Genomic DNA, 25,148 nt, shown 5'->3' with positions numbered 1-25,148 from the left:
TTCCTTAATGCATATAATTTTTTAGCTGGGCTAATGTGGTCATTTGTTCAGGTTTTTCTAAGTGTGGAAAGTCACCTCAGGAGATTACATTCTTACATGTCCCATTCTTATATGTTCAAAGTACCACATAGGAAATAATTTATGAATACCCAACTGATGCCTACAGGATCTCCTGAGAGTGTCTGCATGCATATTGTCCTGAGTAGTGGTGTGGTGTTCTGCTGAAGCAAGATGAATTTGGCAGGTATTATCATTCAATTTCTAAGAAAGAGGCTGTATGACAACTTTAAAAGAAATGTTGCCATATTAGTGAATATTCCTGTGACATTATCTTAATAATTTAAAACTAATTTTCTAGTAGCATTATGATGTGAGAAAACCACTTCTTGGCAATTCTGTGGAGATAAACTTGAGAAAAATGCAAATGTTGCCAGCTGTTATACTATAATGAAGCCAATGACATTATAGGCGTTTATTTGTGTCACAATTCTGAAAAAAACCAAAGCTCTTTCCAAAGGGGCTGTTGAAATCTCTGTTAATTCAAGGTGTTACCACCTTGGCATGTGTATTGCCATGCACAGGCCTGCATGAAAAGGTTGCACAACGTTTGGGCCAATAACACGTTGCAGAAAACTATTTATCAAATCAATGGGAGCTAAGTTTGTATATGAGTAAAAATATTTTAAATAGTATCTACTTTCCATTTAAAAATAAGTCTTACCCAATGATATTTAGAATCAAATCACCACTTTTGCAACATATCTGGACCCTTAAACAGATTTTTTTCCAGATTTCTATTGTTGCTGCAAGAAAAACATTTCAATGGTCCTTAGTGGGGTGTGGGGGGCTTCTCCATGTGAAAGTTACTGTGGAATTGTCTGGTGTGGAATTGACTGGCATGGATTTAAAACACAAGGAGTATTCTGAAGAAATTATTCATAAAGACTTGAAATTAATGCTTTTGTCCAGTTAATCTTACTGAGATTTATATGAAAATGGAGTTTTAACCCATAATAATTGTATGCAGGAACTTGAGGGAGAAAAGACCAACAATCTTCTTATAGGTGGTGGCTTTCCTGCAAGGCAGGAAATCGCTATCAGTTCGACTCCTGAATTCCCTATTTCTCCTCACTGGCACAAAACATTGCTCCACACAGTTCCACAGGAAATACCTACCCAATGCTACTTGGCAGACAGCGAGAAATTGAGCAAGAAATGGTCCTGGTACCTCCTGGTGCTGAGGCAGAGCTCTGTGCCCTGCAGCTGGGGCTGTGGTGCCTGGGCATTGGGATTCCTGTCCCATAGTGGGGTCTCCTGCCATGGCAATTAGAGAATGTGTGGAAAAATGGTGGGTACTTGTGTTTTCCCCTGAGGCAAACAGCTGGATAGTGTTCTCAGATCTTGTGCATGTCCAGGGCTATTTGAGTCCTGCTATTATTTTTGGTGTGAAACCTCTCAGTTTTGTGGACACCTACCAGCCTCCCTCTTTTCCAGCACAGGAGACAGTCTGCCCTGGGTCAGGCCTCCTCTCCCCATGGTCACAGGTAAGAAGCTGCAGCTGTCTGAGGTGGATTGCATGCTGAGTGTGCATGGCATACCTGGGGCAGAGCTTCTCATGCTGGCAGTGCCCTGGCCTCTCTCCTGCTGGAGTCCACAGGCTGTGTGCAAGGGATTGGCGAGAGAAAAGCTGCCCAGCTGGTGAGCTGCGGTGAGAACAGCAGGTGACTGAGATGGAGACCAAATTAATGGGTGAGACACAAAGGGAATGACTTCTCACAGCTGCCATTGCCTGGAGCCTGTTTCTTATGTTGCTGAAAGAGAAGGGAAACTGGAAAAGAAGGAAAACTACACCTTGAGCATATACACTTTACATTCTAGTATGCAATTTCTTCCTTAGAGACTAAGCAAACAATGTAAGTTTGAGGTTTGGTTTGTTTTGCTTTGTTTCCCTCCCCCCCAGGTATGTTCTTTAGAGTCTCTTCCCTTTCATAGGTTCCTACCCTGTAGGTTTTTTATATCTGGATTTTTTAATTCCCTGGGAGAAATAAGGCTGGCAAATTTAATCCTACGTGAATGGCTGTGTCAGAATAGGGATTTAGTGAACTTTTACCTCTCTTAGGATGATTCAGGAGGCTTTAGAGGATTTTGAACCAAATAGGAAGTTCAGTGGTTCACAGATGAGTTTGGCATTCTCAGCAGCTGTAAGTAGAAATTCAGGTGTGTGGTAGACAAATTTAGGCAAACAGGTAAGAAATAACATCTGGCTGCTTGAGCATGGTTTTGAAACAGAAGGCTCTGGATGGTACTTATTTTTAGATTACTTATGTAAGAAACTTCAAGAAAAAATGGGAAAGGAGACAAAGATTATTTGGTGAGCTTCTGACAGAGAAAATAGGGATGTTGTGACAAGGTGAGGTATTTTCAGCTCAGTAATTAGTGGTAGTAGAATGGATGTTTGGCGGAATGAGGATATAATGATCTTTGCTGTGGCAGGAATCCAGTGTTGTAGTGCTTTGAAGATGTGGTAATGTCAAAGGAGATTTCTAATGTCATTCCAAACCACTCAGGGGGTAAGGGGTCATCCACAGGGAGAAAAGAGACAGGGCCTTGGATCATTTGTAAGAACAGGGAGTGGGCTCACAGGAAAAATATTTGGAACAGAAGATAAAGGATAATCCCCATGTTTTTACAGTAGCTTGTCTGAAGACCCTCTCTCCTTCTCTACTAGTCTTCTTTTTAGGGTATGGATAAAAAGAATAAGCAAGAGGATCAAAATCTGGAATTAAATTCTAAGTTTAGGGAGATGGTGAAAGTTCAGGTTTATCAGCTCTTGCAGGAGGGTTGTGGGATTTGAAGGTCTTCTGGTTTATCCTTCCCTGACCTGGAATTCATACAGAATTTAGTTTGTGTGGACAGAGAATTTGGGACTGTTTGCCCTTTCACATTCCTCTCTCTGCTTTGTGATACACAACATCCTCAGACTGTTCCGCAGAAACCTTTTTCCCTTTGTGGACTCTATAGCTTAAAAAGCTGAAATACGAACTGAACACCCTTTAATATCTGTCTGTTTCTCTAGGTCAATGTTTAAACAAGAGGCCTTGAAACTTCACAGTTCTACTTTGACCTGTAATTTGTATGGCTTAGACTTCATGTTTCTTGGACTTGGAGAGCTCAGGATTTAGAGTGGACACACTGGACCTCCTGCTGCTGAATCTGTGCTCTGAAGTGCTGCCTCAGAGGAATTTACTGCATTTGCTGGTGCTGGTTTGATATTAGGCTATTAGGCATTCAACAATTCAGTGAGTGCTCTGTGCTATCAATGTGTTCAGCATCCTTTGTTCTATGCTTTAGAGAAATGAGATGAGCAAGAGGAAAGTGTGCAGCCCTTGCTCCTAACATTTTTATTGGACTCTACCTTAATGTTTGAAATACCAAAATATTGACCACAGAAGTGATTCTCCTTCTCCACAACCACCCACATGCACACATTACCTCCCCTACTAAAATGTTAGAAGGGCAGAAACGCAAATCACCTGAGTGTGAAATCACTGAAGTTGCACAAATTGAGCAATTGCTTGATAGCATCGACAGAGTTGGTACTTGCATATGAAAGTTAACTTGCAAGCTTATCTTTTACCCCAGGCAGAAGGACTTTTAAAGGGGCAGTTATTGTTTTAGTGAAACCTTTGGACAATAACCTTCTAGAAACAGAAGTGGAGGAGGCACTTTGTTTATACAGCACCCTGATTAGTATTCTTCACACACCATTTATCTGCTGGATCTTGTTGCAGAGCAGTTGCCAGGATGTGTTCCTGTGATCGGGCAGGTATAAAGTGACTGTTTTTTTTTCTTTGAAAGGTATAAATTGTTTTAGAAACTATTCTGCTTTGAATGATGTGAATCCACCAAAAAGGTCATTTATTGCTTAAGGAAGTAACAGGATAGTGTTCCTACTCAAAACTGAGGGTTGCATATCAGGTACTTTTTATTTTATGTGGTCTTGTGAAATGCTTTTTTTTCCTCCCTTTAAAACTGAGTGTTAGGATATAAACCATAAATTATCTTTCAACAAAAGGCTTCTATCATCTGCAAGCATATAAAAAAAATGAGGACAATTCAGAATCTACTCCTTGAACATCAGTTGTACAAAATATACCTCGAAAAAATAGGATATTTTCAGAGTCTGAAACAAGAGATGGTGGTATTTTAAAAGATTATATTCTTCCCTCTTTGCCAATATTAATTAAATTAATGTTTCTGCATAATTGTCCATGATGTTGGAGTTGAATCTTTTCACGGAAGAGTTTAATCAAGATGTTAATTACTTGTCATTACTTGTCATCTCCTGATGATATTTTCAAGAGGAAGAGGGATAGTTCCATTGTTCTATCTAAATTCCAGCTCTGCTAATTGCACTGTGCTTATCTAAATGACGCCAGCTGTAGAGTCTCATGAATGTGTAGATTGGCTGTTAGTGACTGATATGTTCCATCTTCCATATTTTCAGATCTTGCCAAATTGATGTCTAAATGCTGAGGAATGTTTTTTGGGCCCAGTCCACTTCATTCTGTTGTTCGGGAAATGGCACCCTCCTTCACCCCTGTGTGAGTATTTCTACAGTTAAAGAGAGAGAGAATAAGGTAAATTATTCCTGTGCTGCACAAATTAACTCCAAGCAGTCATGCAAGGTAATGTGCAGCAGAAAAAGAAAAGAAAACAAAATCCATTCTCAACCTAGAAAATTAGTCTAATGAAAAAAGTTGACAATCAGTTCTGAAAAGTTTAAAATATAAAGGTTAATCAATATCCAAAGGAAAATTATGCCTGTAAACTTAATTCCTTCCTCTAAGAAGTTGCTTTTAGTTCTTTTATACATTTGGTGTGAAGAGTGAGAAGTAAAGCAACAAAAGGCAGGAAGGTAAGTTTTCCATCAAGATTAAGGCTATTGGATACTGGGAAGGTTGTTTACCTTTTCCAGTGTTCAGAAATGCACACACACACACACCAATGGAAGTGCTGTACATTTTCTCATCACATGGCCTGTTTTCAGCAAAGTGGTCACATTTTTCTATCTAGGTGTGTTGGACAAGATTTTCAAGTAATTTCTTTATGTATAGATTGAGACCTTTAACTCTCACTTTCTTCATATCTATAGCATATTTTTTCCTACTTCAGTATGCAATTTTAATATTACTTTGATGCAAAATTTAATATTACATATTTATAATTGTAGTAAAACCCCCAACAATTTTCCAAGGTAAGCAAAAAAGAGATCATGATGACTAAAATTGTCATATCAGTAAGAGAGAAATAGATGGAGTGGGTTCAATGACCTTGATATCCCCTCTGTAACTCTGTTGTATAATGAGAAACTTTGAACAGATAGCCTATTCCAGCTAGAATGCTTCTATGAAATAATTTCCTTCAAAAATAATAGCAAAATGATTTAAAGCTACTGCCAGAACACCTTTGCAGAAAGTCCCAGTATTCGGGATATTCAGCACAGGTCCTTCCACATTTCTCTGTGTACCCGAGAGAAAATACCAAAGTAAAACTGCAGAAACTTCAAATATCTAGCTGTAAAAAGATCCATTTTATCCTGTCTATTGTCAGTGCATGAAGATGATTTTCCAATAATTGAGTAAACCAACCCAAAAATTGTACTGATATTGAGAAAATGCGAGTAGACTCTCTTAAGTCCCTAAAGATCTCTAGAACATTTTTAGGCCCTAGATAATTATAAGCAGAAATTAGGCTGCTGTGGTTTCCAGAGATTATTTTCTGTAGCAATTAATTAAATAAAAAAAAAAAACAAACCAAACAAACAAACAAAAAAACCACCACCAAAACTGTATTTCCTGGCAAATATATCCTTGTTTTTATTTAGCACAAATTTAACATTGCCTGGTCAACAAAATACATATGAAAATATACCAGGTGTAACACCCTGCAATATAATTTTTTTCAACCAGTGAACCAATATTGTTCTTAAAGAAAAATATGCTATGGTATTGCTGAATAATTCTATCAGTTTTTGTGTTCTTTTGTACTAAATCTTGTATTAACTTTGGATGCCTTTTTCTAATCACTAAGTGTGCCAAACAATTTATGAAAACCCATACATGCACACACTTACATGCACTGTCAACACTATAATTTCCCAAGTCAAATTCAATTTCACTGAATTATTTTAGCACCTGCCTATCAACTGTTTCCTTCTGAATGCCCTGACATTTCCTTCTGTTGTGTTCCAGGAGGAAAAAACAAAGCCATAAAGCAGCTGCTTTCCATGCATCTGACATTTCTTCAGAGTCATATCCAAAGCAGAAACCCTTCTATGAGGGATGATGTTGCAAAAATATTAGTAAGAGATTTTTACTTGTCTAAAAGACAAAAAATCTCTCACAGCTACATCCATGGTTTTTCCCTTCTCTAAATCTTCACATACATTCATACTTTAAAGTCTTATCAAAATTTTAAATGTTTTTAAGTAACTAAAACTGAAACTTGGGGTGTGTCTCCTCTGGGCTTTTTGACAAAAAAAGAATGGATGGGCCTGAATAAAGAAATTGAAAAAAGAACCAAAAAAGGTTGCAGGATATGGCGATTTTCACAGCACTTCAGTCTTCTGCTGGTTCTGTACTAGGAATTAATCTATTTTAATTGTTGAGCTACAGTCTGACTAGAGTTCATCCCTAGAACACTGCTTTAACACAGGGGACTAAATTGAAGTTTGTATAAATAATAATCCTCTCTGGCCTACTGACTCAGTGCTGGCCCATGAAGTTGGTAAAAACACTTACAAATTCTGGTTCCTATCTTCCAAAATGCACTTTGTCCAGGTCGTAAGTTGCAGTAATTGGAAATGACACAGTTTCACACTACTGGCTTCCAAGTGGAAACAACTATGTTACAAAATGCTTGCTTTTAAATGATTTATTCTTTAAAATTTTCATATATATTATATAGTCTGTATTTAAGAAAAACGTGCCATTAGTTTGCAATAGAGAAAGAAACATAAAAAGAAATAAGGACTTAATTTTAAGGATCTGGACAGTGATAAATGGGCTGTTTGTTACCTGATCCCACATGAAGGAAAAATTTGAACTCATTTAGTTAAAGACATGTCTGTATAGACATAATTACTGCTTCTGACAGAGTTTTTAAAGGTCTGTTTTCTTAGCAAAAAACATCAGTAGATCAGGTTCCAAGACTTTTGTCCTAATGAACCAAAACTGAAAAACAACCCAGGGCTTCCTGTTAAATCTAAGTCATGAAATTCACATTTCATCTATATTTCCATTTCAGTGAAACAACCTACTGTTTCTCTAGAATTATTCCTTTTCATAAACAGTCACACTTACTTAGCTTTTTCTTGAGGAACCTAACTCTACCATACCCACACCTCTATGTCTGGCAGTCTGTGGCAGAGACATATTTTAGAGGTAGGGACATATAGCGAGTGGAACTGAACTAGAGCTACTGAATGGCTCTAATTGAGTTCCATTCATTCCTTCAGTGGAAGGTCTCCCTGACCACTATCACACTTTTAGCACATCTCATCACTGAGCTTATGGATTTTATCTCCCAGCCAGGGCAGGTCAGCTGTGTCAGCTCAGCTGTCAGTGTGCAAATTGTTGATCAGGGTGAGATGATAACATTTAGTCATGAGTCCAGAAACATATGAAAATCTGAAAGAAAAACTGCTTTTACAAAAGGGAAGTAAACACAGAATAATAATTTAAAAAGCTTAAATGCAAACCAGATTTTCCTGACATAAAGGTTAGTGAATGTCAGTGTGACAACCAGATACGTGTGGGCTTTTTTGTATGCCATACCCCATCCATATTTACACCTTCTTTTTTAAGTCTCAGTGGAGAAGGGAAGATATGTGTACTTTTCAGCAGTATTGCCTATTTCACTTCAATCTTCCTCAAGTACCTGTATTTACTAATTAGTTTGAGAATAATAATTGCCTTTGCCACAGTATTTGAGATTCTGTTGTGAAGATTGAGTTCTAAAAGATGAAACTCGACACTGAAACCACATTCTGATATCTCCTCTTTGCGTCTGAGCTTGTTATTCAGCAGGTTTATGTTGCTGCCAGTGATTTAAAGCCAGGTGCTACAGCATTTTAGAATACTGACGTTTTATGGAATAAATGCAAATCAAATGTGAAAGCATAGCTGGCACCTCTGAGTGTAAAACATTATGTTGCTGTTATACTGGCTATAGATACTTGAACAAAACATGTCTGACAGTGAAGAAAGTCCTTAGGCAATGGAGATGGCACATTGTCAAAGGGAGAATAAAACCATCTTTCTGTTCCACATGGTTATTGATCACTGAGGCAAAATTTCTGTAAATAGGATGCATTGACAGAGACTTCAGCCTCACCCACTCTGTCTTTTCCAACCAGGCCACTGACATCTTCCAAAAGCTCGTAGCTTGTTGCTTGAGAGCTATGTAAGGCTTCAAAAGAAACTTTGCACTGGAAAAGAGACTTGGGAAGCAGTATTAGAGAAAATCTGTCCCCCCAGCCCCAAAGTGATTATTTCAAGAGTAAGATATGTACTGCATAGCTTTTCACTCAAGTTTTGATGATTGAGCTGGTTTGTTACCTTTTGAATTTAGATAAGATTATATGCGAGGCACCCTTGAACAAAGAAGTAACTTTTGACTTTGAATCTGGCTTAATAGTATGGCTTTGCTGTCTCGAGAAGGTGGTGAATCTTATTGCCTACCTGGTGCCTTACTATAAAATACCTTTCTTTTAAAAACCCATTTAAGTATCATTTTTTTAGATTTCTTGTTTTGGTAGGGTGTTTAGAGTCAGAACTGGTCATGAATATGTATCCAGTTTGCACGTGAATGTGGTGCACAAAGAGTGAATTAATGCATGTTAGGAGAGGGAAAAGCCAGAGAAGGAGAAAGGCAGGGAGAGGGGCAGGTGGGCAGAGAGGCTGAGTGAGACAGGGACAGAAATCACTTCCAGGGACCAGAACCAGCAGGACCAGGTCCAGAGAACTTACTGGGACCAGGAATGGGCCTTCTCTCCCAAAATGGTTAAAACAGAAGGAAACAAAGTCCCTGGAAGGCAAATTCAATCCCTAAACTTAGGATGTGGCTTTGAGATGTTTATTTTAAAATGCTCAAATTTTAACAGGCCTCTGAAAGTCACAAAGATTTAAACCATGTTACATCATCAGACATACCACTGGAATTTTTGTGGTTAATTAACAGGTGATATTACCAGAGGGGAAGTTTCTGAGGAGTCTTTTTTTGCTCTAAGCAAAACAGAAATGTTGACATAAGATACCTTTTATGTTCTTTTTTACCAGATACTTTAAAAAATTTTGTTGGTATATGTTACTAAAACATAATTTAAATTGCGTTCATATTTTATTTTCTTTAAACAAATAAAAATAATAAAATAATTCTAAAGATGAATGACAAAGTAAAAGTTAAATGCTCTCTATTTCCTAGTTTTTATGTATTTACATTTACTGAAAAAAATTCAATTTCCTATAGCTCACTAGCTACTGTTCCATCCATACTTTTCAAACTATAAACCAATCTGTTTTTCACATCATTCATGAACAGTATTGTAAAAAGCTTACAGGTTAAATGAATCATTAAGAAAGAAGGAAGTTTAAGTAAACTGTTAAATAACAGTTGCCAAATATTGGCCTGAAATATTATTTCACCAATTTGAATTATATATATTAGTCGTTTGGCCATATTCACCAAAATTTCTAACATTATGTGACTCAAAAATTTTCAGGGAACATTTCTTTCCTTATCTGTTATTTCTTCCTCTCCTTTTGTATAAGGCAAAGAATACACAAAGCTTCTGGTTAATTTTCTCTTTTTTTTTTTCTTTTTAATTTGTACCAAAATCAATGTGAGGTTTTCTCAGGGTAGGAACTCACTGTAATGCTGAGAACGTGGCTTAAATGGGCTCAGCTTTCAGTTGCTTCAAAGAACTGTTTGACAAAAACTGAGTTTGACTGGCTTCAAAAACACCTTGCTCTTTTTTTAAATTTTTTGGTTAAATTGATTTGAAAATTACTTGATATATTTGTACTTGCACAGGAAAGCTTTCCCATTTTAATGCTTAAGCACAATTAGAAATCACTACCAGTTGATTCTTTTTTACTCCTACTGCCCCAGTATTAATAAATGCTTGCTCTGTACCAGCATACAAATGATCATAACCAGCACCAAGAAACATTTTTGTTAATCAGCTCTTAAGGAATTTAGTGGTTGGGATAAAAAACCCTCAAATTAAATAATACTATTTTCTTTTTAGGACTTTTTTCTTTTTGGATAAAGCTGAGGGCATAGGCATTGTAGCAGTGGATAAAACTTGCGCTGTTTCCTGCATTATTTTTTGGGAAAAATCGAGATTTAGAGATCAGGTTAGGCAGTATGACATATTTGGGAAGTGTTGGAATGGAACACATATGTAACAGGTTCCATTAGATTAACAGGCTGTCTTTTTCTTTCATCTGAACAGCAGTATTTATATCTTCAATAGCATTGGTTTTTTGTAGGTTGAAAGAAACAAGTAATTCAGAAAACTAGATGGATGTAGCTCAGTTTAAATAAATTACTCTCAGATAATATTAAGACAACAAATAAAGACGCTCGAGGAGATGGAAAGATGTTCAACAAAAGTTGATTATATTTGACAAAACTAGTACCTTCTTTGGTAATTAATTTTGTAAGCAACGGAACTGTCATGTATTTTCCAGTAATGATTTCACTTGAAGATATTTTATTTAAACTGGACTTCAGAAGAAATGTATTGAAGAGGATGAACAAGGCAGTGGGGTGAAGGCATTGAAAAATAAGCAGCCTGTATGCATGTACTGCTATGGAAATCTTTGCAAAGGTGAGTCTCGGGAACTGACTAGATTCAACATTTCACAAAAAGTAGAAAAACGACAATAAAAGAAAAATAAAATGTATAATCAGATTCAATTCTATAAAGAAGAACGGAGTAAACTAATTAATGATAATTTAAACAATATAACATTCCATATAATACCATGCATGATTATGCATGAGAAGAATATGTGTGTTTTAATTTATGGAGGGTTTGCTGTGAGCTATCAATGTGATTCAGCTCTGAAAATAGATATAGCAGATCACACAAGGAGGGCATTTCCACTAGAGAAAGTAGTGCAAGATACTGGAATCAGTCCAGAGGAACATGGGTTCAGTTCTGCTCCCCCATGGTCGAGTTCAGGTTCTTGTGAATACAGGAAAAGGCTATTGGCTGATTACAGTTGGGAGAGCTAATCTTATGAGAGGAGACTAGAACAGATTATCTTAATTTTAGTAGGGAAATGAAAGGTTGGAAAATATTTTTTCACTCTAAAAAGCTCATAAAATTTAACACTCGGGAATAAAACTACTATTTTAGCTGAAAACTAGTACTTGGCATGTGAACATAGGTAAGCAAAGCGATCGTGTATAGGCCTAGGGTGGAAATTACTATAAAGGTTTTTAACTATTAGATGAGTGAGGTTTGGGCCAGTCTACTACTTTGTAACACTGGGAGCCAAAAATGCCTAAATGATTTTAAGGGGAAGCTTAAGAGGACTGTGTTGTGTGATTAACTTCAAGAAGAAGAATTTATATTTGATACAATGGGTGGCTTCTTCAGGTTCTTGTTATCAACAAATTGAAACAATCAATAACTAAAACAAAAATTTTTCAAAAATGAAGATAGTAGTGCCAGTAATATTTAGTTTATAAATTGCAATCATTTACATTACAGTAGCAGTATAATCTAACTGTACTAAAACAAACACTTGGAGTAAAAAAGAATGTATCCCAAATTCATGGTCAACACTAACGTTATGAGCTCTCTAATCAGATCACAGCTACTGTGGACCCCATGAAATTACATATAGTTACCTTCCCAGGATTGAAGGTCTTCAAAATCTATTTGTTAAAAACATGTTGCGGTATCATCAACACACTTATTTAGTTTTATTGTATTTATGACAGGTTATGTACAAGTTGTAATGGATATTTATTGTCTTGGAAGAGTGTGATTAGAGGGGTGGGATGTGAAAACAAGATGCACTTTCCTGTTTGTGCTAAAACTAGAAGCAGATTGAGCTCACTAAATTTCAGTAGGTGACATGTAAATCAGAATTTTCTGGCAAAACAATATAGGGTGAGACTTCTAATAACAATGATTATATGGTCTTGATGAGTCATAAAACTCCCTCTGCAAAAGCTGGCATTAATTAGACACCCTGCAATAATTCATTTTTGTATTGTCAGAAGGCTGCAAACAGGGCAGAAGGCAAAGTCAAGTCCAATGTCACCTAACAGCATAACACATTGGCAAGAATTAAAAAGAAGTTTCTGCTGTATATTAAGTTACAAGCAGTATTCATCTCTATATGCTGGCTTGTTTTTTACTGGTGAAAAAGCTCAGAAACAATTAGAAATATATTATGTTATTAGTGTTTACATTTGCCTAAGATATCTGGCATTACAGAGCAAGGTTTGAACAAGGATGCCATCTGATCACGCAAAATAACTCATCTTCTCTGAATGAAAATGTATACTGGAGGTGTAGTCAGGGAATGCACTGTATCCTCAGGGAAAGCCTCCACAGAAAATTTCAGTAAATAATTTGGTTTTAATTTATTATGAGCAATTGGAGCTCACTGGCTCTTTGAATAGTCTTAACTTTGCTGAAATGATCTGTTGCATGTAGGGGGTTACTGGAACACAAATAATTTGGAGAGTTGCCTCAGAATTGTTTGGAAAAAAAATCTTTTTGGTCTTTAGCTGTGCTGTTTTATTTTCATTGTAAGTTTTTTGTTCTCCAACTTAGCCTTTCTTAAAAAAAAAAAAAAAGTCTATGTGTTCCTAATACCAGTTGAATTACTTAAGCAAGCAAGTCTGAGCCCAGATGTAAAAACTTAGGGAAAGAAATTGATAGCCCCCAACAGAAAATAGGAATTATAGCTGTTTTCTTTTCTATGAGACACTTTCTCTCAGGTCTCAGTTTGGCAGAACACTGGGACCTAAGAGAAGGCGTTATTTCAAGGAAAGAAATAGCTCTAGTTTGCTTCAATAGGACTACTCTACTAAGGAATCACATGGGTTTAAATATCTTACTGGATCAGCCTTTTAGGTTTCAGAATTTTCACTGGCTGGATGGGGACTTACTATTGGGTCATTGCTTTTACTACCATGGCAATAAAATTTGAAACCCCTCTGAATAGACTGAGATGGGGAGTTCCAGACTAAAAATGGAAATGTGTGAGATTCAGTTATTGTTCATTCAGTTCCTCACACTCAAAGCTTAAATCTAGCAAGTAGTTATGCAGGCATTTTCCCTAGGCATACTTTTAACTGTGTAAAAGCACTTGTATGGATGGTCCCAAGTCATGATGACTTAGTTCCACAAACTGAGAATGAATGCTTTCTACTGAAAAAAAAAATCATCTGGAAACTCTGGACTCATTTTGGCGATGTGGAATACTTTGCATGGGGTAGTAACTTTGCATAGATTCACATTAGACACTGCTTCCAATGGCAGTGGGTGGTGGATTTCCTTTGTCTTGCTGCTATGGCTAAGACATAAACCAAAACTGCATATGAACATACTACTGATCAGCTGAGCATTTGTTGCTAATTGTGCACATATTCCAGCTTGAACTACAGCGTGTTAGCTGAAACCTCTTTCCCTGAGCCTGTTGTTTTCAGTTGAGGCAGAGTAAATCTTAAAGCTATAATAATGCAATCATGTGCAAGAGCCCTTTCAAATAGAAATTTGGGACTCTTAAAGAAATTGGTGGGATATGCAAGGACAACAGTGCTTTACTTTTTTATCAGAGTGTAATAGATTGGGTCAGGCACAAAACAGCTTATCTGAAAAGCGTCTTTTAATGGTCTCTTTTGGCAAGACTTTTTAATTGCAGGATATCCTTTTGGTTTTTTAGTTGTCTCATCCAAAGAAGCAGCCCTCCATGTTAAAGTTCCTTAATGTAGCTGGTGTTAAAAAGGCATTATATTCTGGCTCTTCTTTGAGTGGTTGAACTGAGCAGTCTTCAGAGGTCCCTTCCAACCTCTGAATTCATGAGTCAAAACTTAAATTTGTCACCTTGAAGGTGGGGCTATCAGTCAGCTTCAGGCATTGATTTCTTCTTTACAGAAGATTAAAGACTGCCTCTGCTGTATGATGAGGACTTACAGGACTGTTGCACACTGAGTATTTCTCTTATTGGTTTTTAGTGCAGTGGGAGCTCACTGATGCACAGCCAGGAAGACCCTGACCATTCAACTCTGCCAGTAGCAAACACAGCCATATGCTAACGATCCCAACATCCAGGTCAACATACAGCAGTCACAAATAGTAGCTGAATAATACATAATCCATCACATTCAGTCTAAAAAACCTGATTTAATAGCATAGTTAGATTTTATAAGCACTTGAAATAGCACTCGGTTAGTAAAACCCAATAAAACAGAGCTTTTATAGCAATACAATATGTATGTAATATTACACAGCTAATCATATCTGAATTTGTTTTTAACAATCAGTTAGTATTTACCAGTTGTACTGTCCAATAGCTGTCTGGTTAAATTCATAACTGGAAAACTTAATTTGAACTGTCATTGTAAGTTTCTCATTCAAAGTCTCTCTTACTCAACAGCCTAGCAAAAACAAACAAACCAAAAGAAATAAAAAGTCCAATATATACAAGAGGTATATTGTAAAAAATATCAAAGTCACTGAAACGCATATATTGAATGAGATTGCTTTGCTTTATTTTAGAGATTATTCTCAGTGAAACAAGCACAAAATATTTCTTACCATTTGAGCAGGAGCCACAATTCAGAGCCTGACAGTTCATTGAATTTGTTTCTGTATCTATGGAAAAAAGAGAAATGGCATTGCAGAGAATGACTGGGTAATGTACTCAAACAAAACATCAGGAGTACAGTATCCCTTCCTACCAGATTACTTTGCCAAAAACTTTATGATATTTGAATAGTGTACAGTATTGAGAAGGGAAAGGAGACATAAAATTTCCACATAAAGCTTTCTCTAATGGGCTGTCAGCGACATGAAAATCAAATGTATATGTCTGCAATTGTTGCAAGAGTGCAGAGAGTGTTGTCTTGCTGTACTTGCACCTTTGTTTTCAGTACTTTTCAGTGGGAAAAATTACTAGTTAGTAATTGCTAGTAAAACTGGTGTGCTGTATGATGTCCAAAATCAGGATCTTTCTGAATCCTGTGTAGAGCGAGAAGCAGAAAGCTCCTGCAGTCTCTGAATGAAATTGAAACCTTCACATCATCTGGGTGGTTAACACAGATTATTATATAGCCCAATTGTCTTAAGTGCCTAATAATAATGATGTTTGGTTTTGTTATGGACATGGAATCCAAACATTTAATGAAGTACTTAAAATATGGCATGTCTGGACTCTAATTTAGGTTGTAGTTTTGGCAGCAAGGTAAATGTAGCACTGTAGATACCATCCAGGAATGTTTCAGTTGCAGTAAGTTTGGTGAGCTGAGACACAAATGATCCTGGCTGGCTATTTATCTTGGTTCTTTCACAGCTTATGGTGTTTCCAGTGTATAAAAATCTTTTCACTGTGAGACTATTGCTCAATTATTAGAGCTGTTGTGGAGGGACACAGTCACTTTATGAATGAAAAGAAACACACAACCTGACTGCCCAAATACACGTCCAAATGGATATCCAGTCACCCAAATACAGAGCTTTTATATATCTATTTATGTATGGCAAATGTGCTTTATGTCATGTTGTATTGAATCCAATTGCTCCATTAAAAACTTTGAACATAATATACTTGTTAAAATGGCCTCTTTTCAATGTTTTTGCACATCATTTAAAATGCAATGGCTAATAGAATTTTCTCATTGCAAGGGACATGATTGATATCCTGCAAGATTAGAAGAACCTGCCTGGTGAGCTGACTTTCTGTCTTATTTTTTATATCTGTCTCTAGGCTCAGCAACCTTTAACGAGTTCAATTAAACATCTTTGTTTTCAATTTAAAATATATTTACTTATACTTTAATTCTCTACCTGGAAGCCCTATGTTTCTGGAAGAACTGGTTTTGGACATTTAAATATTCAAGAAGAAATAAGCCAGCAGAAAACCTGTGAGGTTAAACTGTATTTTGAAATCAAAATTCAGTTCTATAATCAGATTTATCATTATAATGCATCTACATCTGAGCTAGCATTGCTCCAGAGATCTCTTTTACAACAGATTGCAGCAGTTTGTATGTTCATCAGACATTGAGTAGCATAAATTCTTTTTCAAGTGTTTAAAATCTTTTCTGTATACAAGCATGCCCTAGCATGTCTTATGTGAAGGTAAGGTAAGGCCAAAAACCTACTACATCCATGCTTAACAGCAGCCTTAAGGAGAGCAATCCAAGACATGCTCTGATGGCTGTGTGTTCCTAAAAGCTCCTATAATAAGATGCTGAGTCCTACCTATGGGCTTCTCTGCTAGTGTGTATATATATATATATACATATATATACACACACAGAAGAATTCAGACCACTAAACATTCCTTTTAGGCTTGACCACTAAAGACTTGATATGTAGAAAAAAATGCTGCAATTTCTCATTTAAAACTCTCTACAACTATCTTAAAGTGACTAATAAAGCTGCGAGAAACTTGTCTCCCACTTGTTCTTTCAGAGAAACTGTGCACTTTAATTGTCAAAACAAGGTGCTGCTGGCCATTTCTCTGCTCTAGATTAGAAGTTAACACGTCTGGAGCAGTTGTGCACCAACCAAATATTTTATCTGCAATTGTGTACTATCACAAATACTATAGCTATAATATATAATAGATATCTGACTGCAAGTCTTAATACTCTTTTTATTACTAAATGAAGTATGTAATTTATATTCTATTCTATTTTTTGCAGAAACAGCAAGAAATAATTTTCTGAAAATTAATAATGTAAAAAAACCCTGCAGAACACTAGACAACTTTTATGGAAGGTTTAATAACCACTTTAAAACACAATCTTTAGTTAATTGTTTTGAGTATAGGCCTGCCAATCAAGACACAAAAATGTGCATGACTGCTAGCAAATCCACTGTAAGAATTTTAACTTGATGTTTTCTCAGTTTGAAAGGAAATATGCTTTGATACTGTGAAAGAGAAAATTATAAACAAATAATTTAAAGCTTCCTATTTGAAAAATGATTTTAAACTCAATCTCTATTTTCACAACCTCAGAGCAATGAGGAAAAGAATCAAAGGAAAAATGCAAGAAGCTTGATTCGGTAGATGCTTCACCTGTCAGTGTGGGAGAGTTGTTAGCCTAGCACTGCCTAGTTCTACAAAGGATGGTTGGGGTTTTTTCAGTAGTCGAACTTTGATGAGTTTTATGGGTCCCTTCCAACTCAGGATATTCAGTGATTCTGTGATTCTATGATTTCCTCACAGGGATTTTATTTTGTGGATCCTATAATGCATTTATAATTGATTCATCCTTGACTCCATTTTTTTTCTTAGAGGAGGCTTTTGAATGTCATTAACATTTGCCTGAAATCTGGAAAGCTTGGATTTCAGAGGGCCCCAGAATGTGAGAGGCAGACACCACCTCTGTGGACACCTCTTGGAAGCAACTGTAATCTTCTAGGAGTTAAAGAAAATGTATGTAAGAGAATATTTACCTGATATACATACCTAGACTATAAAAATATGAATTTTTAACAGCTGGAATTTTGCACTATTAAAACCTGCAATGGAAAAAATCCCGAGCCCTTGTATACAACGTACTTTTTATAGTAATAACTCAAAAGTATGGTTTAAGTGATTGAATAAATGAGATTAGTTTATCGCTTTTCCAAAAATGAATATATAAAGCAATCCTTTGTTATTTATAAGCATTATTAAGTACAATGGCACTCTCTACAGCGGCATTTTAAACTTCAACATTGAGAAGTGCTAAATGATTTGGTGAGGGAGTTATGTTTTGTCATTAGGGAATTAAATTACACAAAAATTCTTCCTGGATTAAGATAAATTCTTCTGTCCACGGAGCCATTATATTCTGATGTTAATTTCCTGTATATGGTAGATCAGGCATCGGAATTTCAGATTTCAGAATGATTACTGCTGTGTGACAATTCACCCTATTCCTATTACAAATTTTACATATTTGACATAATCTCAAAAATAGTTCAAGAAAAGGTACCTGATTTAGACACATAATTGAAAATTTACTTAATGTCCTTTTTTACTCAAGAAATATGTACTTCTAACTTGAAAATATTGACATCTCTGCTTTTTTAATATAGTGATAGCACATATAGGATTTTTTAAATTGTTTTCTTTCTTAAATAAAAGCTAAATTTTCAATTAAGGGATATTTAAATAATTTCTGGAATTTAATTTGAATTACGTTTAATACAGAGTTATTTTGATTTGTAAGAAATCCTCAGTCATCTTGGTAGATGAGGTGATTTGTGAGAAGAACAAATTATGTACACTGTTCAGCAAAACAGGTTTAATGTGTTGAACTTTTCAGCCCACACTCATATGGGGTTTAGAGCTGAGTTTATGGCATGTTTGGTATTATCATGAGTTGTAGGCAGCTCACAGATGATCTCCAATAATTCTTTTTCTTCTTCATTAGCTTTCGCTGCTCCTGATACCACCTCCATTGATAAACTTCCAGAAGCTCCTCATTAGATATCTTTATAAAATGTGATAATTTTCTTTTAGAATTTCACCTTGAAAGAACATTTTAGCTTGATTTGGCAAAGCATTTCTTCAGCTGCCTAAAAGAAAATAGTTCCACAGACTGTTCTCTTTCTTCACCTGAACACATTAGATGTTAATGGGTTTTTATTTGTTTATAACTGCTTGGGATAATTACAAGTCTATACCATCTATACCATAGTTAGACAGTTTGATGGTACTTAAATCAGATGTTCTTCATAAATAATTATGAGTCTAAGATAAGCACATTCACAAAAAATATTGTATTTTACAATACTCAGACTGGTACATTTATCAAAACAATGTCAGACCATGCTGTTTAATTTAAATTATGCGTAGATTTTCCTCTCCACTGTTCAGCTCCCTGTGGTTTATCAGATTTTTTTAGCTCATTTTCTACCCTCCATCTTTAACATAATATTTCATTTTCACCTGTGATATTTAACGGCATGTAAATACTTATGTCGGAAAATAGACAATGCACATACATACATTTCCTCAAAAATAAAACAATTTTTTTCATTTCTTCTTATTCATATTATCCCAAATATTTTTTGAGGATATTGATTTTTACACTAACATTTTTCCTCAAGTTAACTGATTTTAGTATTTGTGTACTAATTATTTTGCTCTTATAAAAAATGTCTAATTACCATATTTCCAAGTTTTTAAATTATTCTTGAAAATGGAATGTCATTATTACCTTGTATTGCACTAACCAACAATGTGCTACAAAGGATTTTGGTGTTTATGTTTCTTCACTTTATTTACCACAATAAGTTGAGTATTAGAACAATAAAGTAGTAACACTTCTGAGATTCCTTTGAGGTTTTAAATTGTTAGTGCTATAGAAGCAGTGCTGTGAGCTGATGCCAACATGTGTTCCTGGAAACATTTATAATAATAACACAGCTTCAGCAGAGATGGTAATGCTATAAACAGGGCAAAGGAAATACCAGAAATGCAGCAGATGCAATTGATTATATGCCTTGGAGAATATTCCACTTATGTATTTTAGGTCCTGTCAATGTAAATCAAAAGGAGGTGATGTTGTCAGTAGGATATATCACAGTCAAAATAATACGCAGTGACAGCAGTTTCCCCATGCTGATGGAACAGATCATGACTTTTGAAATGAGGAAGACATCCGTAGCACAGCTGAGGTGTTATAAACCAGGGGAAAGTAATCTGATATAAGGATCTGAATCATTGTGAGCTGTGATCAAATTTATGCTGAAAGTTCATGTGACTGATAGGGCCATATCAGCTTTATTTGAAGCTGATAGGGCTGCTTTACGTTGAGTTGACTGGTGTGCTTGAACTTGATCTATGTTTTATTCCTGCCCTAAATGTTTGCAGCTTTCATTATTTCTCAGGCCTGTAAATCTGGAAGCTGAGCAGTTTTTGAGGAAGGGGAATAAATACCCATCAAAGGCAAGCATACAAGTCTTGATTTAGAAGGCAGCGCTCAGAGCTCCTGTGGTGGTTAAGCACAGCATGAGCCTGAAGGAAACCTTTTCTCGTTTTTATGAGTTCAGAGATGCAAAGGGCTATTTTACCGATTTTGGAATGAATATTTTAAACACACAAGTAAAATATTGCATGCTTTAAAAATCTTTCTCACTCCTCATTATAAATATCTTTATATATTTTATTCTAAAGAATTCTGTGCTAAGAATTTGAGATAGATTTGCCTTTTGTAATATGGAAATTCTCGCAGTGTCCCCTGAAATTCCCTTAAAAATAGAAGATTAGCCTTACAAGTTTCTATAAAGATGAGAGTAACAAAAAATTTTTAAGCTGTTCTATAACTAAAGTATATTTAATGTACATTGGTATAATAATTTCTTTGAAATGACATATTATGTGGATATTTATATCAAAAGATATTTTCTTTGAATAAACAGGAAAAAAGATTGTAATTTGCCAAATAATGCTGACAAATAATCTCCTGGAAAATAGATTGATTTTTAACCCTATTAATTAATACTAGATAATTTTTTAATTAACAAACTGTGTCTTAAAACAGTAGCAAGGGACAGACCACATTCTGATGCTGTGTACTTAAATCAAAGCTTTTCTGCTTGTTAGCTCTATGAAAACTTGGAGATTAGTGAGAAAATCCACTTGTGGTCACTTATCAGTGCAGATGGATGGGCAATTGTCTTTGCCACCTGATGGGAGGTACCACAGCTCCCTAGGTTTTAAGTGGGCTGTGTAGTTTTGGGTAGCTGATGTGACAGTAATGTATGAATCAGTAATTCATAGACAGTTTTTTATAACTCATCTACAGCGACTGATTGAGTGACTTCTTTAGGTAATCTCAATGCTTTCAAATATTGTGCTGAATGGATTGTAAAAAAACCAAAAAATGCCGAAAGTTATTTTAAAAAATTGTAACAGGAATGTGCACTTTGTGGTTCAGAAGGAAATCTTTCATGGAAAGAGGCAAAAAGGGGTGTCAAGTTGTGGATAGCTTTCCCATCTGAGATTGCATATTTCGTGAATTTGGACAGATTCTGATATCAATTATGCTGCAATAATCTACTGTCTATCAAGCAGCTTTACCTACCCTATCACTTCATTTAATTTCCCCTTAACTGAGTGTAGGATACTTGCAGCACTTACAGCAGCACATAATAAACTTTGATTTATACAGATTTTTCAGGATTTCATTCCTTGTTTATTTTTTCTATAAAATCACTTATAGATTTATATATAGATGCACATAAAATCACTTATACTGTGTACAGAGTGCTGAAGGACTACCCCCAGTATATCATGTGTTTGGTAGTAGGAACAGAATTAATGAAAATTCACATAATTTTCACAGGGAAAACTTTTAATAGGTTCTCTGTAGTGATTTAATTTCAATATGAAAACTATCTTTATTAAGAAAAACTCCTTGATTTTATTATTGAATCATGAGCTTGAGCTCCAAAAATTTCCAAGTCTCTCAGCTAACTCATGTAAAAATGATCCTTCATTTTATTCTCCCTGAACACCTTGGAATGCAATTCCCAGGTATATTCTCATCATGGAATAATTCATCAGGTTTCATGGCAAAGTCATAAGAGCAGGTGTTGATTTACCTGGAGCCTCTTCAGGTTCCTTCAACATTTCCAAAGTCATCATATCCAGGAGTTCCATATTATGTAATGAATTCAGCCAACAACAGTGGTGGTTCTTCGTGTTGGTACTACATGTGACCTCAGTTAGGTAGCAAGCAAAGTTCCCTCTGATACTGCATGTTTTTCATTAAAGGACAGCTGACACATGATAATTTATTGCTTAATTGTTACACTGACCATAAAGAGCTGCAGCAATTGATTTATCCATTCTGCTGAACTCATATAATAAGATACTCAAGTCTTCCTGCTACTGCCAGTCCTTTCTATCTGATAACTTTCTGGACACGTTGCTATCTCCACAAAGATGCCTTTGGTGCTTGTGTTTTAAGATTTAAATCTAATTTTTTTCTGATGTCCTCAAAATTACAGGTTATGAAAGCAGAGTTTTACAATAAAGGACTTTAAATTTCATATGAAGCAGGCTATTAGCCTTTAGTGGTAACAAAACTCAAACCAAAAGTAGCCATGCTTTCCCTAAATATTGGAATTATGTAGTTTTTTTCAAGAGGGGAAACTCATAGTTATCCTTGACTCACCACAGACTCATTTTTTCTCCACTCTATCACTGTTAAATCTTATCCTGTTAGCTAAGGATGTATCTGATTTTTTGATATTCAGTAGCTGAGAACTGTGTTTTAGGTGTGAAATCTGTCTATTGTTCTCACACATTCTCCAAGGAAACCAGAGGACATGAACTGGGTTTTCTTTTGATGATATCACACTGGAAGTTGTGTTCCAGGTTGAACTATTTCAGCAGCTGATTTTCTCAGTCCCACAAACTAAAATCCTGAATATTTCCAGAACCTGAATATTTCAATGTACAGGTTTCTTCCTAGCAAGCTGTTTCTTTAAATTTTATTATTAATAATTGTTTCTGATATCCTGATCCTTCAGGGGATGATTGGATGGATGGATGGATGGATGGATGGATGGATGGATGGATGGATGGATGGATGGATGGATGGATGGATGGATGGATGGATGGAACTCTGCTTTTAGAAATAAAATATCAGTTTGAGTCTTGAAGAAAAAGTCTCACTAGTCCTACACTATTTCTTAATAATTAACATAGGTTTGGGAACTGGTACTCCTATAAAATCACTTTCCTTACACAAGAAAAAAATTTGCCATTTTTCCATCTCTAAATTGGGGCTTGTCTTTCCACTCTTATAAATCTCATAATCTGGTAAACACTTTAGTTCAAATCTCTGTTTTTGGAAGTGTGTGGAACTGTAGCTTATTAACTCTATTTGAATTCTTCACATTCAAAGGCAGCTGTGAGCCTTTTGGACAGTTTTTGGTCCTGGAATCACTATTTAGTGATTCAACTTCCTTGCAGAAGTTATAGCCAGCCTGATCAGAGAGCTGGTGGGACACACATCCCTTCTCCATGGCACTGAGCAAAAAGGTATGAGCTGGCATCAGGTGCAGTTGCGCTGTATTGCATGTTTGTACAACTGGCTCAGCTGATTTGAGGGTTCCCAGCTGTGTGCTGATGCAGCAGTGAAATACTGCCTGCTGAAAAACATTAGCAGCCTTGCCATTCTTAAAAGGATCTTTGATAAGAGATTAGATTAAAAGATATTAAGATATTAGCTCTTATTTTATTACTGTTTGTGAGTAAGGATGTATAATTACATAAGATGTATTCCAGATTTTTGTACATAATTGACTACATGGACAACTTTTTGAACTATGATATGAAATTAAAATTATGTCTAATCCCACTAATTTATCAGAATTAGAGTATGTTCATCAGATACAAAAATCATCAATGTAAGCTGACAAGAAAGCCCTCATTATTATTTTTCATGAATGATATAATTCATTATGAATAGTATACAATACTATTTATAATAATTCATTATGAATAATACTGCCACTATTTTTCATTAACTAAAAAGTGTGCAAAAAAAGAACTGCATATTGCATTTGAATCTTGATAAACTGAAAAATCTGGAAGAGAACATACATCTGTACATATCTATAAAAACCACATATTTGAATGCATCAAGGTCTGCATAATATCTGCTGGTTGTAGCACTTTCCTCTTTTTGGCTCTGTGTTTTCCAGTGTGTAATATTCCAGTGTGTCCAAATCAGGGGTGAATTTGACCATCTGAATAACTGTAAATTTTATTATTTTCTTCTTAGAAGCCAAGCAAAATTTTATGGCACAGGCATTTAAAGCAGATTTTAAATACTTTCATAATAATGTTCTTTGAAGGTCTTTTAAAATCCATAGTGTATTTCTTCCTCATGTAACAAAAAAAGCATTCTTTTCTTATTTAAGTTTAAATTATATAAATGACAAAACATTACAGATGTGAAAGAAATACCCAAATGCTGTAAACTTATTTAAACAGCACAAATGAATATTAAAGAGTTATTACTGATACTAAATTTCCCTAAATATTGGTAAAAACATGAAGTAAATTCTCAATGTCGAGAGCCAATAGTTATCATGGTTTTTGGATCACTATGATACCATCATCTATCCATCCAAACGCTTCTAAAAGATTCAAGACTGGAAGAAACCAAGTGAGTATACACAAATCAAAGTGCTGCTCATGTGTCCCACAAGGAAAACATTTAACCTTTTTCTGACATGAAAGGATCACACACAGGATTTTGAAAGATTGTTATTTACTTTAGTCCTCCTTCAGGAGAGTTCTTTGAGCAGCTGAAGTTGCAAGACTTGCTGCACAACAAGCCCCTGAAAACCAAATCTGATGAAACTGTCCAAATTGGATATTCTAAGTAAAGTGATGTGTACACAGAGATTCTTGCCCCTGTGAATTTGTTCCCATTTAAAGTCTAGACCTAACAGAGCTGAAGGATTACTATATTATCAGTTTTCCAAGCCAAGCAAATTAGGATGTTTTTCAGCAGTTGAATCTACCAGCCTTGAATTATACAGTGAAGACTGTCACTCAATAAGAAATATACGAGCTGCTGGCTCTGATAAGATTCAATAAATATTAGCTCTGCAAGGCTGAACTCTTTAAATTATGAGTGCTTCTGGAAGGACAATTCCTGGCATCTTGGAATCACTGAGAATTAAAAATTTATATAAGAGCCTTGTGATGGAAATTAAAATATTTTATTATGTGCTGAAATTTTTAATTGCATATTGTGAGATGCTATCTTTTGCTGAAAAGCTAAAGAGCAGTTGGTTAATCCCTCAGAAAAAAATCTTCACTCATATCATTACTGTTTATAATGTTTGTAAGAGACCTGGGTTA

General features: G+C 35.5%; 2 long non-coding RNA genes across 2 annotated transcripts; both read left to right on the top strand.

Annotated features, from left to right (window-relative positions):
* Positions 1-209: 209 nt before the first annotated feature.
* LOC134418075 (uncharacterized) lies at positions 210-3,253 on the top strand. The gene is made up of 3 exons (XR_010027680.1): positions 210-244; positions 1,495-1,544; positions 3,077-3,253. It is a non-coding gene; the product is annotated as an uncharacterized LOC134418075 (long non-coding RNA).
* Positions 3,254-4,518: 1,265 nt separating this feature from the next.
* Positions 4,519-17,701, top strand: LOC134418074 (uncharacterized). Its single transcript, XR_010027679.1, has 4 exons — positions 4,519-4,604; positions 10,758-10,897; positions 15,941-15,981; positions 17,562-17,701. It is a non-coding gene; the product is annotated as an uncharacterized LOC134418074 (long non-coding RNA).
* Positions 17,702-25,148: the final 7,447 nt, after the last annotated feature.

The sequence above is a fragment of the Melospiza melodia genome, chromosome 4, assembly GCF_035770615.1.
Source record: "Melospiza melodia melodia isolate bMelMel2 chromosome 4, bMelMel2.pri, whole genome shotgun sequence".
Lineage (NCBI taxonomy): Eukaryota > Metazoa > Chordata > Aves > Passeriformes > Passerellidae > Melospiza > Melospiza melodia.
The sequence above is the reverse complement of the archived record's forward strand: the minus strand, read 5'-3'. Positions and strand labels throughout refer to the sequence as shown.